Here is a 14,752-nt window from a genome sequence, read left to right on the forward strand (position 1 = left end):
GGGCTACGACAAAAAATGGATGCGGTTCGTGTACAAAACTGACAATCTCTCTCGAAGTAGCACGGTTTCGAACGAGAACTCATCTCTTACAAAGGGATTTCATTTTTTTGAACTTATTTGAACTCCATACTTTTTGTGTGTTCAAAATGCACCATTCAAAGGCACATCACAAAATTTCAACAATTTCTGACTTCATTTGGTATATTTCGTGCATTTACTTATTTTTTTGAACTAGTTGACCCTGAAATTGAAAAGCACTACAAATGAACTCTAAAAATGTTGAAAGTTGGCATGCTATCATCATTTCACCCACATAGCATGTGTTAAAAAGTTGAGAGGGCTACGACAAAAACTGGATGCAGTTCGTGTACAAAACTGACAATCTCTCTCGAAGTAGCAGGGTTTCGAACGAGAACTCATCTCTTACAAAGGGATTTCATTTTTTTGAACTTATTTGAAGTCCATACTTTTTGTGTGTTCAAAATGCATCATTCAAAGGCACGTCACAAAATTTCAACAATTTCTGACTTCATTTGGTATATTTCGTGCATTTACTTATTTTTTTTGAGCTAGTTGACCCTGAAATTGAAAAGCACTACAAATGAACTCTGAAAATGTTGAAAGCTGGCATGCTATCATCATTTCACCCACATAGCAAGTGTTACAAAGTTGAGAGGGCTACGACAAAAACTGGATGAGGTTCGTGTACAAAACTGACAATCTCTCTCGAAGTAGCACGGTTTCAAACGAGAACGCATCTCTTACAAAGGGATTTCATTTTTTCAAACTTATTTGAACTCCATACTTTTTGTGTGCTCAAAATGCATCATTCAAAGGCACATCACAAAATTTCAACAATTTCTGACTTCATTTGGTATATTTCGTGCATTTACTTATTTTTTTTGAGCTAGTTGACCCTGAAATTGAAAAGCACTACAAATGAACACTGAAAATGTTGAAAGTTGGCATGCTATCATCATTTCACCCACATAGCATGTGTTAAAAAGTTGAGAGGGCTACGGCAAAAAATGGATGCGGTTCGTGTACAAAACTGACAATCTCTCTCGAAGTAGCACGGTTTCGAACGAGAACTCATCTCTTACAAAGGGATTTCATTTTTTTGAACTTATTTGAACTCCATACTTTTTGTGTGTTCAAAATGCACCATTCAAAGGCACATCACAAAATTTCAACAATTTCTGACTTCATTTGGTATATTTCGTGCATTTACTTATTTTTTTGAGCTAGTTGACCCTGAAATTGAAAAGCACTACAAATGAACTCTGAAAATGTTGAAAGTTGGCATGCTATCATAATTTCACCCACATAGCATGTGTTAAAAAGTTGAGAGGGCTACGACAAAAACTGGATGCAGTTCGTGTACAAAACTGACAATCTCTCTCGAAGTAGCAGGGTTTCGAACGAGAACTCATCTCTTACAAAGGGATTTCATTTTTTTGAACTTATTTGAACTCCATACTTTTTGTGTGTTCAAAATGCACCATTCAAAGGCACATCACAAAATTTCAACAATTTCTGACTTCATTTTGTATATTTCGTGCATTCACTTATTTTTTTTGAGCTAGTTAACCCTGAAATTGAAAAGCACTACAAATGAAATCTGAAAATGTTGAAAGTTGGCATGCTATCATCATTTCACCCACATAGCATGTGTTATAAAGTTGAGAGGGCTACGACAAAAACTGGATGCAGTTCGTGTACAAAACTGACAATCTCTCTCGAAGTAGCAGGGTTTCGAACGAGAACTCATCTCTTACAAAGGGATTTCATTTTTTTGAACTTATTTGAACTCCATACTTTTTGTGTGTTCAAAATGCATCATTCAAAGGCACATCACAAAATTTCAACAATTTCTGACTTCATTTGGTATATTTCGTGCATTTACTTTTTTTTTTTGAGCTAGTTGACCCTGAAATTGAAAAGCACTACAAATGAACTCTGAAAATGTTGAAAGCTGGCATGCTATCATCATTTCACCCACATAGCAAGTGTTACAAAGTTGAGAGGGCTACGACAAAAACTGGATGCGGTTCGTGTACAAAACTGACAATCTCTCTCGAAGTAGCACGGTTTCGAACGAGAACTCATCTCTTACAAAGGGATTTCATTTTTTCGAACTTATTTGAACTCCATACTTTTTGTGTGTTCAAAATGCATCATTCAAAGGCACATGACAAAATTTCAACAATTTCTGACTTCATTTGGTATATTTCGTGCATTTACTTATTTTTTTTGAGCTAGTTGACCCTGAAATTGAAAAGCACTACAAATGAACACTGAAAATGTTGAAAGTTGGCATGCTATCATCATTTCACCCACATAGCATGTGTTAAAAAGGTGAGAGGGCTACGACAAAAAATGGATGCGGTTCGTGTACAAAACTGACAATCTCTCTCGAAGTAGCACGGTTTCGAACGAGAACTCATCTCTTACAAAGGGATTTCATTTTTTTAACTTATTTGAACTCCATACTTTTTGTGTGTTCAAAATGCACCATTCAAAGGCACATCACAAAATTTCAACAATTTCTGACTTCATTTGGTATATTTCGTGCATTTACTTATTTTTTTGAGCTAGTTGACCCTGAAATTGAAAAGCACTACAAATGAACTCTAAAAATGTTTAAAGTTGGCACGCTATCATCATTTCACCCACATAGCATGTGTTAAAAAGTTGAGAGGGCTACGACAAAAACTGGATGCAGTTCGTGTACAAAACTGACAATCTCTCTCGAAGTAGCAGGGTTTCGAACGAGAACTCATCTCTTACAAAGGGATTTCATTTTTTGAACTTATTTGAACTCCATATCTTTTGTGTGTTCAAAATGCACCATTCAAAGGCACATCACAAAATTTCAACAATTTCTGACATCATTTTGTATATTTCGTGCATTTACTTATTTTTTTTGAGCTAGTTGACCCTGAAATTGAAAAGCACTACAAATGAAATCTGAAAATGTTGAAAGTTGGCATGCTATCATAATTTCACCCACATAGCATGTGTTAGAAAGTTGAGAGGGCTACGACAAAAACTGGATGCAGTTCGTGTACAAAACTGACAATCTCTCTCGAAGTAGCAGGGTTTCGAACGAGAACTCATCTCTTACAAAGGGATTTCATTTTTTTGAACTTATTTGAAGTCCATACTTTTTGTGTGTTCAAAATGCATCATTCAAAGGCACGTCACAAAATTTCAACAATTTCTGACTTCATTTGGTATATTTCGTGCATTTACTTATTTTTTTTGAGCTAGTTGACTCTGAAATTGAAAAGCACTACAAATGAACTCTGAAAATGTTGAAAGCTGGCATGCTATCATCATTTCACCCAAATAGCAAGTGTTACAAAGTTGAGAGGGCTACGACAAAAACTGGATGAGGTTCGTGTACAAAACTAACAATCTCTCTCGAAGTAGCACGGTTTCAAACGAGAACGCATCTCTTACAAAGGGATTTCATTTTTTCAAACTTATTTGAACTCCATGCTTTTTGTGTGCTCAAAATGCATCATTCAAAGGCACATCACAAAATTTCAACAATTTCTGACTTCATTTGGTATATTTCGTGCATTTACTTATTTTTTTTGAGCTAGTTGACCCTGAAATTGAAAAGCACTACAAATGAACACTGAAAATGTTGAAAGTTGGCATGCTATCATCATTTCACCCACATAGCATGTGTTAAAAAGTTGAGAGGGCTACGGCAAAAAATGGATGCGGTTCGTGTACAAAACTGACAATCTCTCTCGAAGTAGCACGGTTTCGAACGAGAACTCATCTCTTACAAAGGGATTTCATTTTTTTGAACTTATTTGAACTCCATACTTTTTGTGTGTTCAAAATGCACCATTCAAAGGCACATCACAAAATTTCAACAATTTCTGACTTCATTTGGTATATTTCGTGCATTTACTTATTTTTTTGAGCTAGTTGACCCTGAAATTGAAAAGCACTACAAATGAACTCTGAAAATGTTGAAAGTTGGCATGCTATCATTATTTCACCCACATAGCATGTGTTAATAAGTTGAGAGGGCTACGACAAAAACTGGATGCAGTTCATGTACAAAACTGACAATCTCTCTCGAAGTAGCAGGGTTTCGAACGAGAACTCATCTCTTACAAAGGGATTTCATTTTTTGAACTTATTTGAACTCCATACTTTTTGTGTGTTCAAAATGCACCATTCAAAGGCACATCACAAAATTTCAACAATTTTTGACTTCATTTTGTATATTTCGTGCATTTACTTATTTTTTTTGAGCTAGTTGACCCTGAAATTGAAAAGCGCTACAAATGAAATCTGAAAATGTTGAAAGTTGGCATGCTATCATAATTTCACCCACATAGCATGTGTTAGAAAGTTGAGAGGGCTACGACAAAAACTGCATGCAGTTCGTGTACAAAACTGACAATCTCTCTCGAAGTAGCAGGGTTTCGAACGAGAACTCATCTCTTACAAAGGGATTTCATTTTTTTGAACTTATTTGAACTCCATACTTTTTGTGTGTTCAAAATGCATCATTCAAAGGCACGTCACAAAATTTCAACAATTTCTGACTTCATTTGGTATATTTCATGCATTTACTTATTTTTTTGAGCTAGTTGACCCTGAAATTGAAAAGCACTACAAATGAACTCTGAAAATGTTGAAAGCTGGCATGCTATCATCATTTCACCCACATAGCAAGTGTTACAAAGTTGAGAGGGCTACGACCAAAACTGGATGCGGTTCGTGTACAAAACTGACAATCTCTCTCGAAGTAGCACGGTTTCGAACGAGAACTCATCTCTTACAAAGGGATTTCATTTTTTCGAACTTATTTGAACTCCATACTTTTTGTGTGTTCAAAATGCATCATTCAAAGGCACATCACAAAATTTCAACAATTTCTGACTTCATTTGGTATATTTCGTGCATTTACTTTTTTTTTTGAGCTAGTTGACCTTGAAATTGAAAAGCACTACAAATGAACACTGAAAATGTTGAAAGTTGGCATGCTATCATCATTTCACCCACATAGCATGTGTTAAAAAGTAGAGAGGGCTACGACAAAAAATGGATGCGGTTCGTGTACAAAACTGACAATCTCTCTCGAAGTAGCACGGTTTCGAACGAGAACTCATCTCTTACAAAGGGATTTCATTTTTTTGAACTTATTTGAACTCCATACTTTTTGTGTGTTCAAAATGCACCATTCAAAGGCACATCACAAAATTTCAACAATTTCTGACTTCATTTGGTATATTTCGTGCATTTACTTATTCTTTTGAGCTAGTTGACCCTGAAATTGAAAAGCACTACAAATGAACTCTCAAAATGTTGAAAGTGGCATGCTATCATCATTTCACCCACATAGCATGTGTTAAAAAGTTGAGAGGGCTACGACAAAAACTGGATGCAGTTCGTGTACAAAACTGACAATCTCTCTCGAAGTAGCAGGGTTTCGAACGAGAACTCATCTCTTACAAAGGGATTTCATTTTTTTGAACTTATTTGAACTCCATACTTTTTGTGTGTTCAAAATGCACCATTCAAAGGCACATCACAAAATTTCAACAATTTCTGACTTCATTTTGTATATTTCGTGCATTTACTTATTTTTTTGAGCTAGTTGACCCTGAAATTGAAAAGCACTACAAATGAAATCTGAAAATGTTGAAAGTTGGCATGCTATCATAATTTCACCCACATAGCATTTGTTAGAAAGTTTAGAGGGCTACGACAAAAACTGGATGCAGTTCGTGTACAAAACTGACAATCTCTCTCGAAGTAGCAGAGTTTCGAACGAGAACTCATCTCTTACAAAGGGATTTCATTTTTTTGAACTTATTTGAACTCCATACTTTTTGTGTGTTCAAAATGCATCATTCAAAGGCACATCACAAAATTTCAACAATTTCTGACTTCATTTGGTATATTTCGAGCATTTACTTATTTTTTTTGAGCTAGTTGACCCTGAAATTGAAAAGCACTACAAATGAACACTGAAAATGTTGAAAGTTGGCATGCTATCATCATTTCACCCACATAGCATGTGTTAAAAAGTTGAGAGGGCTACGACAAAAACTGGATGCGGTTCGTGTACAAAACTGACAATCTCTCTCAAAGTAGCACGGTTTCGAACGAGAACTCATCTCTTACAAAGGGATTTCATTTTTTTTTGAACTTATTTGAACTCCATACTTTTTGTGTGTTCAAAATGCACCATTCAAAGGCACATCACAAAATTTCAACAATTTCTGACTTCATTTGGTATATTTCGTGCATTTACTTATTTTTTTGAGCTAGTTGACCCTGAAATTGAAAAGCACTACAAATGAACTCCGAAAATGTTGAAAGTTGGCATGCTATCATCATTTCACCCACATAGCATGTGTTAAAAAGTTGAGAGGACTACGACAAAAACTGGATGAAGTTCGTGTACAAAACTGACAATCTCTCTCGAAGTAGCAGGGTTTCGAACGAGAACTCATCTCTTACAAAGGGATTTCATTTTTTTGAACTTATTTGAACTCCATACTTTTTTGTGTTCAAAATGCACCATTCAAAGGCACATCACAAAATTTCAACAATTTTTGACTTCATTTTGTATATTTCGTGCATTTACTTATTTTTTTTGAGCTAGTTGACCCTGAAATTGAAAAGCACTACAAATGAAATCTAAAAATGTTGAAAGTTGGCATGCTATCATAATTTCACCCACATAGCATGTGCTTTAAAGTTGAGAGGGCTACGACAAAAACTGGATGCAGTTCGTGTACAAAACTGACAATCTCTCTCGAAGTAGCAGGGTTTCGAACGAGAACTCATCTCTTACAAAGGGATTTCATTTTTTTGAACTTATTTGAACTCCATACTTTTTGTGTGTTCAAAATGCACGATTCAAAGGCACATCACAAAATTTCAACAATTTCTGACTTCATTTGGTATATTTCGTGCATTTACTTATTTTTTTGAGCTAGTTGACCCAGAAATTGAAAAGCACTACAAATGAACTCTGAAAATGTTGAAAGTTGGCATGCTATCATCATTTCACCCACATAGCATGTGTTAAAAAGTTGAGAGGGCTACGACAAAAAATGGATGCGGTTCGTGTACAAAACTGACAATCTCTCTCGAAGTAGCACGGTTTCGAACGAGAACTCATCTCTTACAAAGGGATTTCATTTTTTTGAACTTATTTGAACTCCATACTTTTTGTGTGTTCAAAATGCACCATTAAAAGGCACATCACAAAATTTCAACAATTTCTGACTTCATTTGGTATATTTCGTGCATTTACTTATTTTTTTGAGCTAGTTGACCCTGAAATTGAAAAGCACTACAAATGAACTCTGAAAATGTTGAAAGTTGGCATGCTATCATCATTTCACCCACATAGCATGTGTTAAAAAGTTGAGAGGGCTACGACAAAAACTGGATGCAGTTCGTGTACAAAACTGACAATCTCTCTCGAAGTAGCAGGGTTTCGAACGAGAACTCATCTCTTACAAAGGGATTTCATTTTTTGAACTTATTTGAACTCCATACTTTTTGTGTGTTCAAAATGCACCATTCAAAGGCACATCACAAAATTTCAACAATTTCTGACTTCATTTTGTATATTTCGTGCATTTACTTATTTTTTTGAGCTAGTTGACCCTTAAATTGAAAAGCACTACAAATGAAATCTGAAAATGTTGAAAGTTGGCATGCTATCATAATTTCACCCACATAGCATGTGTTAGAAAGTTGAGAGGGCTACGACAAAAACTGCATGCAGTTCGTGTACAAAACTGACAATCTCTCTCGAAGTAGGAGGGTTTCGAACGAGAACTCATCTCTTACAAAGGGATTTCATTTTTTTGAACTTATTTGAACTCCATACTTTTTGTGTGTTCAAAATGCACCATTCAAAGGCACAGCACAAAATTTCCACAATTTCTGACTTCATTTGGTATATTTCGTGCATTTACTTTTTTTTTGAGCTAGTTGACCCTGAAATTGAAAAGCACTACAAATGAACTCAAAAAATGTTGAAAGTTGGCATGCTATCATCATTTCACCCACATAGCATGTGTTAAAAAGTTGAGAGGGCTACGACAAAAACTGGATGCAGTTCGTGTACAAAACTCACAATCTCTCTCGAAGTAGCAGGGTTTCGAACGAGAACTCATCTCTTACAAAGGGATTTCATTTTTTTGAACTTATTTGAACTCCATACTTTTTTGTGTTCAAAATGCACCATTCAAAGGCACATCACAAAATTTCAACAATTTTTGACTTCATTTTGTATATTTCGTGCATTTACTTATTTTTTTTGAGCTAGTTGACCCTGAAATTGAAAAGCACTACAAATGAAATCTAAAAATGTTGAAAGTTGGCATGCTATCATAATTTCACCCACATAGCATGTGCTTTAAAGTTGAGAGGGCTACGACAAAAACTGGATGCAGTTCGTGTACAAAACTGACAATCTCTCTCGAAGTAGCAGGGTTTCGAACGAGAACTCATCTCTTACAAAGGGATTTCATTTTTTTGAACTTATTTGAACTCCATACTTTTTGTGTGTTCAAAATGCACGATTCAAAGGCACATCACAAAATTTCAACAATTTCTGACTTCATTTGGTATATTTCGTGCATTTACTTATTTTTTTGAGCTAGTTGACCCAGAAATTGAAAAGCACTACAAATGAACTCTGAAAATGTTGAAAGTTGGCATGCTATCATCATTTCACCCACATAGCATGTGTTAAAAAGTTGAGAGGGCTACGACAAAAAATGGATGCGGTTCGTGTACAAAACTGACAATCTCTCTCGAAGTAGCACGGTTTCGAACGAGAACTCATCTCTTACAAAGGGATTTCATTTTTTTGAACTTATTTGAACTCCATACTTTTTGTGTGTTCAAAATGCACCATTAAAAGGCACATCACAAAATTTCAACAATTTCTGACTTCATTTGGTATATTTCGTGCATTTACTTATTTTTTTGAGCTAGTTGACCCTGAAATTGAAAAGCACTACAAATGAACTCTGAAAATGTTGAAAGTTGGCATGCTATCATCATTTCACCCACATAGCATGTGTTAAAAAGTTGAGAGGGCTACGACAAAAACTGGATGCAGTTCGTGTACAAAACTGACAATCTCTCTCGAAGTAGCAGGGTTTCGAACGAGAACTCATCTCTTACAAAGGGATTTCATTTTTTGAACTTATTTGAACTCCATACTTTTTGTGTGTTCAAAATGCACCATTCAAAGGCACATCACAAAATTTCAACAATTTCTGACTTCATTTTGTATATTTCGTGCATTTACTTATTTTTTTGAGCTAGTTGACCCTTAAATTGAAAAGCACTACAAATGAAATCTGAAAATGTTGAAAGTTGGCATGCTATCATAATTTCACCCACATAGCATGTGTTAGAAAGTTGAGAGGGCTACGACAAAAACTGCATGCAGTTCGTGTACAAAACTGACAATCTCTCTCGAAGTAGGAGGGTTTCGAACGAGAACTCATCTCTTACAAAGGGATTTCATTTTTTTGAACTTATTTGAACTCCATACTTTTTGTGTGTTCAAAATGCACCATTCAAAGGCACAGCACAAAATTTCCACAATTTCTGACTTCATTTGGTATATTTCGTGCATTTACTTTTTTTTTGAGCTAGTTGACCCTGAAATTGAAAAGCACTACAAATGAACTCAAAAAATGTTGAAAGTTGGCATGCTATCATCATTTCACCCACATAGCATGTGTTAAAAAGTTGAGAGGGCTACGACAAAAACTGGATGCAGTTCGTGTACAAAACTCACAATCTCTCTCGAAGTAGCAGGGTTTCGAACGAGAACTCATCTCTTACAAAGGGATTTCATTTTTTTGAACTTATTTGAACTCCATACTTTTTTGTGTTCAAAATGCACCATTCAAAGGCACATCACAAAATTTCAACAATTTTTGACTTCATTTTGTATATTTCGTGCATTTACTTATTTTTTTTGAGCTAGTTGACCCTGAAATTGAAAAGCACTACAAATGAAATCTAAAAATGTTGAAAGTTGGCATGCTATCATAATTTCACCCACATAGCATGTGCTTTAAAGTTGAGAGGGCTACGACAAAAACTGGATGCAGTTCGTGTACAAAACTGACAATCTCTCTCGAAGTAGCAGGGTTTCGAACGAGAACTCATCTCTTACAAAGGGATTTCATTTTTTTGAACTTATTTGAACTCCATACTTTTTGTGTGTTCAAAATGCACGATTCAAAGGCACATCACAAAATTTCAACAATTTCTGACTTCATTTGGTATATTTCGTGCATTTACTTATTTTTTTGAGCTAGTTGACCCAGAAATTGAAAAGCACTACAAATGAACTCTGAAAATGTTGAAAGTTGGCATGCTATCATCATTTCACCCACATAGCATGTGTTAAAAAGTTGAGAGGGCTACGACAAAAAATGGATGCGGTTCGTGTACAAAACTGACAATCTCTCTCGAAGTAGCACGGTTTCGAACGAGAACTCATCTCTTACAAAGGGATTTCATTTTTTTGAACTTATTTGAACTCCATACTTTTTGTGTGTTCAAAATGCACCATTAAAAGGCACATCACAAAATTTCAACAATTTCTGACTTCATTTGGTATATTTCGTGCATTTACTTATTTTTTTGAGCTAGTTGACCCTGAAATTGAAAAGCACTACAAATGAACTCTGAAAATGTTGAAAGTTGGCATGCTATCATCATTTCACCCACATAGCATGTGTTAAAAAGTTGAGAGGGCTACGACAAAAACTGGATGCAGTTCGTGTACAAAACTGACAATCTCTCTCGAAGTAGCAGGGTTTCGAACGAGAACTCATCTCTTACAAAGGGATTTCATTTTTTGAACTTATTTGAACTCCATACTTTTTGTGTGTTCAAAATGCACCATTCAAAGGCACATCACAAAATTTCAACAATTTCTGACTTCATTTTGTATATTTCGTGCATTTACTTATTTTTTTGAGCTAGTTGACCCTTAAATTGAAAAGCACTACAAATGAAATCTGAAAATGTTGAAAGTTGGCATGCTATCATAATTTCACCCACATAGCATGTGTTAGAAAGTTGAGAGGGCTACGACAAAAACTGCATGCAGTTCGTGTACAAAACTGACAATCTCTCTCGAAGTAGGAGGGTTTCGAACGAGAACTCATCTCTTACAAAGGGATTTCATTTTTTTGAACTTATTTGAACTCCATACTTTTTGTGTGTTCAAAATGCACCATTCAAAGGCACAGCACAAAATTTCCACAATTTCTGACTTCATTTGGTATATTTCGTGCATTTACTTTTTTTTTTGAGCTAGTTGACCCTGAAATTGAAAAGCACTACAAATGAACTCAAAAAATGTTGAAAGTTGGCATGCTATCATCATTTCACCCACATAGCATGTGTTAAAAAGTTGAGAGGGCTACGACAAAAACTGGATGCAGTTCGTGTACAAAACTCACAATCTCTCTCGAAGTAGCAGGGTTTCGAACGAGAACTCATCTCTTACAAAGGGATTTCATTTTTTTGAACTTATTTGAACTCCATACTTTTTGTGTGTTCAAAATGCACCATCCAAAGGCACATCACAAAATTTCAACAATTTCTGACTTCAGTTTGTATATTTCGTGCATTTACTTATTTTTTTTGAGCTAGTTGACCCTGAAATTGAAAAGCACTACAAATGAAATCTGAAAATGTTGAAAGTTGGCATGCTATCATAATTTCACCCACATAGCATTTGTTAGAAAGTTGAGAGGGCTACGACAAAAACTGGATGCAGTTCGTGTACAAAACTGACAATCTCTCTCGAAGTAGCAGGGTTTCGAACGAGAACTCATCTCTTACAAAGGGATTTCATTTTTTTGAACTTATTTGAACTCCATACTTTTTGTGTGTTCAAAATGCATCATTCAAAGGCACATCACAAAATTTCAACAATTTCTGACTTCATTTGGTATATTTCGTGCATTTACTTAATTTTTTTTTGAGCTAGTTGACCCTGAAATTGAAAAGCACTACGAATGAACACTGAAAATGTTGAAAGTTGGCATGCTATCATCATTTCACCCACATAGCATGTGTTAAAAATTTGAGAGGGCTACGACAAAAACTGGATGCGGTTCGTGTACAAAACTCACAATCTCTCTCGAAGTAGCAGGGTTTCGAACGAGAACTCATCTCTTACAAAGGGATTTCATTTTTTTGAACTTATTTGAACTCCATACTTTTTGTGTGTTCAAAATGCACCATTCAAAGGCACATCACAAAATTTCAACAATTTCTGACTTCATTTTGTATATTTCGTGCATTTACTTATTTTTTTTGAGCTAGTTGACCCTGAAATTGAAAAGCACTACAAATGAAATCTGAAAATGTTGAAAGTTGGCATGCTATCATAATTTCACCCACATAGCATTTGTTAGAAAGTTGAGAGGGCTACGACAAAAACTGGATGCAGTTCGTGTACAAAACTGACAATCTCTCTCGAAGTAGCAGGGTTTCGAACGAGAACTCATCTCTTACAAAGGGATTTCATTTTTTTGAACTTATTTGAACTCCATACTTTTTGTGTGTTCAAAATGCATCATTCAAAGGCACATCACAAAATTTCAACAATTTCTGACTTCATTTGGTATATTTCGTGCATTTACTTATTTTTTTTTTGAGCTAGTTGACCCTGAAATTGAAAAGCACTACAAATGAACACTGAAAATGTTGAAAGTTGGCATGCTATCATCATTTCACCCACATAGCATGTGTTAAAAATTTGAGAGGGCTACGACAAAAACTGGATGCGGTTCGTGTACAAAACTCACAATCTCTCTCGAAGTAGCAGGGTTTCGAACGAGAACTCATCTCTTACAAAGGGATTTCATTTTTTTGAACTTATTTGAACTCCATACTTTTTGTGTGTTCAAAATGCACCATTCAAAGGCACATCACAAAATTTCAACTATTTCTGACTTCATTTTGTATATTTCGTGCATTTACTTATTTTTTTTGAGCTAGTTGACCCTGAAATTGAAAAGCACTACAAATGAAATCTGAAAATGTTGAAAGTTGGCATGCTATCATAATTTCAGCCACATAGCATTTGTTAGAAAGTTGAGAGGGCTACGACAAAAACTGGATGCAGTTCGTGTACAAAACTGACAATCTCTCTCGAAGTAGCAGGGTTTCGAACGAGAACTCATCTCTTACAAAGGGATTTCATTTTTTTGAACTTATTTGAACTCCATACTTTTTGTGTGTTCAAAATGCATCATTCAAAGGCACATCACAAAATTTCAACAATTTCTGACTTCATTTGGTATATTTCGTGCATTTACTTATTTTTTTTTGAGCTAGTTGACCCTGAAATTGAAAAGCACTACAAATGAACACTGAAAATGTTGAAAGTTGGCATGCTATCATCATTTCACCCACATAGCATGTGTTAAAAATTTGAGAGGGCTACGACAAAAACTGGATGCGGTTCGTGTACAAAACTGACAATCTCTCTCGAAGTAGCACGGTTTCGAACGAGAACTCATCTCTTACAAAGGGATTTCATTTTTTTGAACTTATTTGAACTCCATACTTTTTGTGTGTTCAAAATGCACCATTCAAAGGCACATCACAAAATTTCAACAATTTCTGACTTCATTTGGTATATTTCGTGCATTTACTTATTTTTTTGAGCTAGTTGACCCTGAAATTGAAAAGCACTACAAATGAACTCTGAAAATGTTGAAAGTTGGCATGCTATCATCATTTCACCCACATAGCATGTGTTAAAGAGTTGAGAGGGCTACGACAAAAACTGGATGCAGTTCGTGTACAAAACTGACAATCTCTCTCGAAGTAGCAGGGTTTCGAACGAGAACTCATCTCTTACAAAGGGATTTCATTTTTTGAACTTATTTGAACTCCATACTTTTTGTGTGTTCAAAATGCACCATTCAAAGGCACATCACAAAATTTCAACAATTTCTAACTTCATTTTGTATATTTCGTGCATTTACTTATTTTTTTTGAGCTAGTTGACCCTGAAATTGAAAAACACTACAAATGAAATCTGAAAATGTTGAAAGTTGGCATGCTATCATAATTTCACCCACATAGCATGTGTTAGAAAGTTGAGAGGGCTACGACAAAAACTGCATGCAGTTCGTGTACAAAACTGACAATCTCTCTCGAAGTAGCAGGGTTTCGAACGAGAACTCATCTCTTACAAAGGGATTTCATTTTTTTGAACTTATTTGAACTCCATACTTTTTGTGTGTTCAAAATGCACCATTCAAAGGCACATCACAAAATTTTAACAATTTCTGACTTCATTTGGTATATTTCGTGCATTTACTTTTTTTTGAGCTAGTTGTCCCTGAAATTGAAAAGCACTACAAATGAACTCTCAAAATGTTGAAAGTTGGCATGCTATCATCATTTCACCCACATAGCATGTGTTAAAAAGTTGAGAGGGCTACGACAAAAACTGGATGCAGTTCGTGTACAAAACTCACAATCTCTCTCGAAGTAGCAGGGTTTCGAACGAGAACTCATCTCTTACAAAGGGATTTCATTTTTTTGAACTTATTTGAACTCCATACTTTTTGTGTGTTCAAAATGCACCATTCAAAGGCACATCACAAAATTTCAACTATTTCTGACTTCATTTTGTATATTTCGTGCATTTACTTATTTTTTTTGAGCTAGTTGACCCTGAAAT

Source organism: Hordeum vulgare, chromosome 2H (genome assembly GCF_904849725.1).
Source record: "Hordeum vulgare subsp. vulgare chromosome 2H, MorexV3_pseudomolecules_assembly, whole genome shotgun sequence".
Lineage (NCBI taxonomy): Eukaryota > Viridiplantae > Streptophyta > Magnoliopsida > Poales > Poaceae > Hordeum > Hordeum vulgare.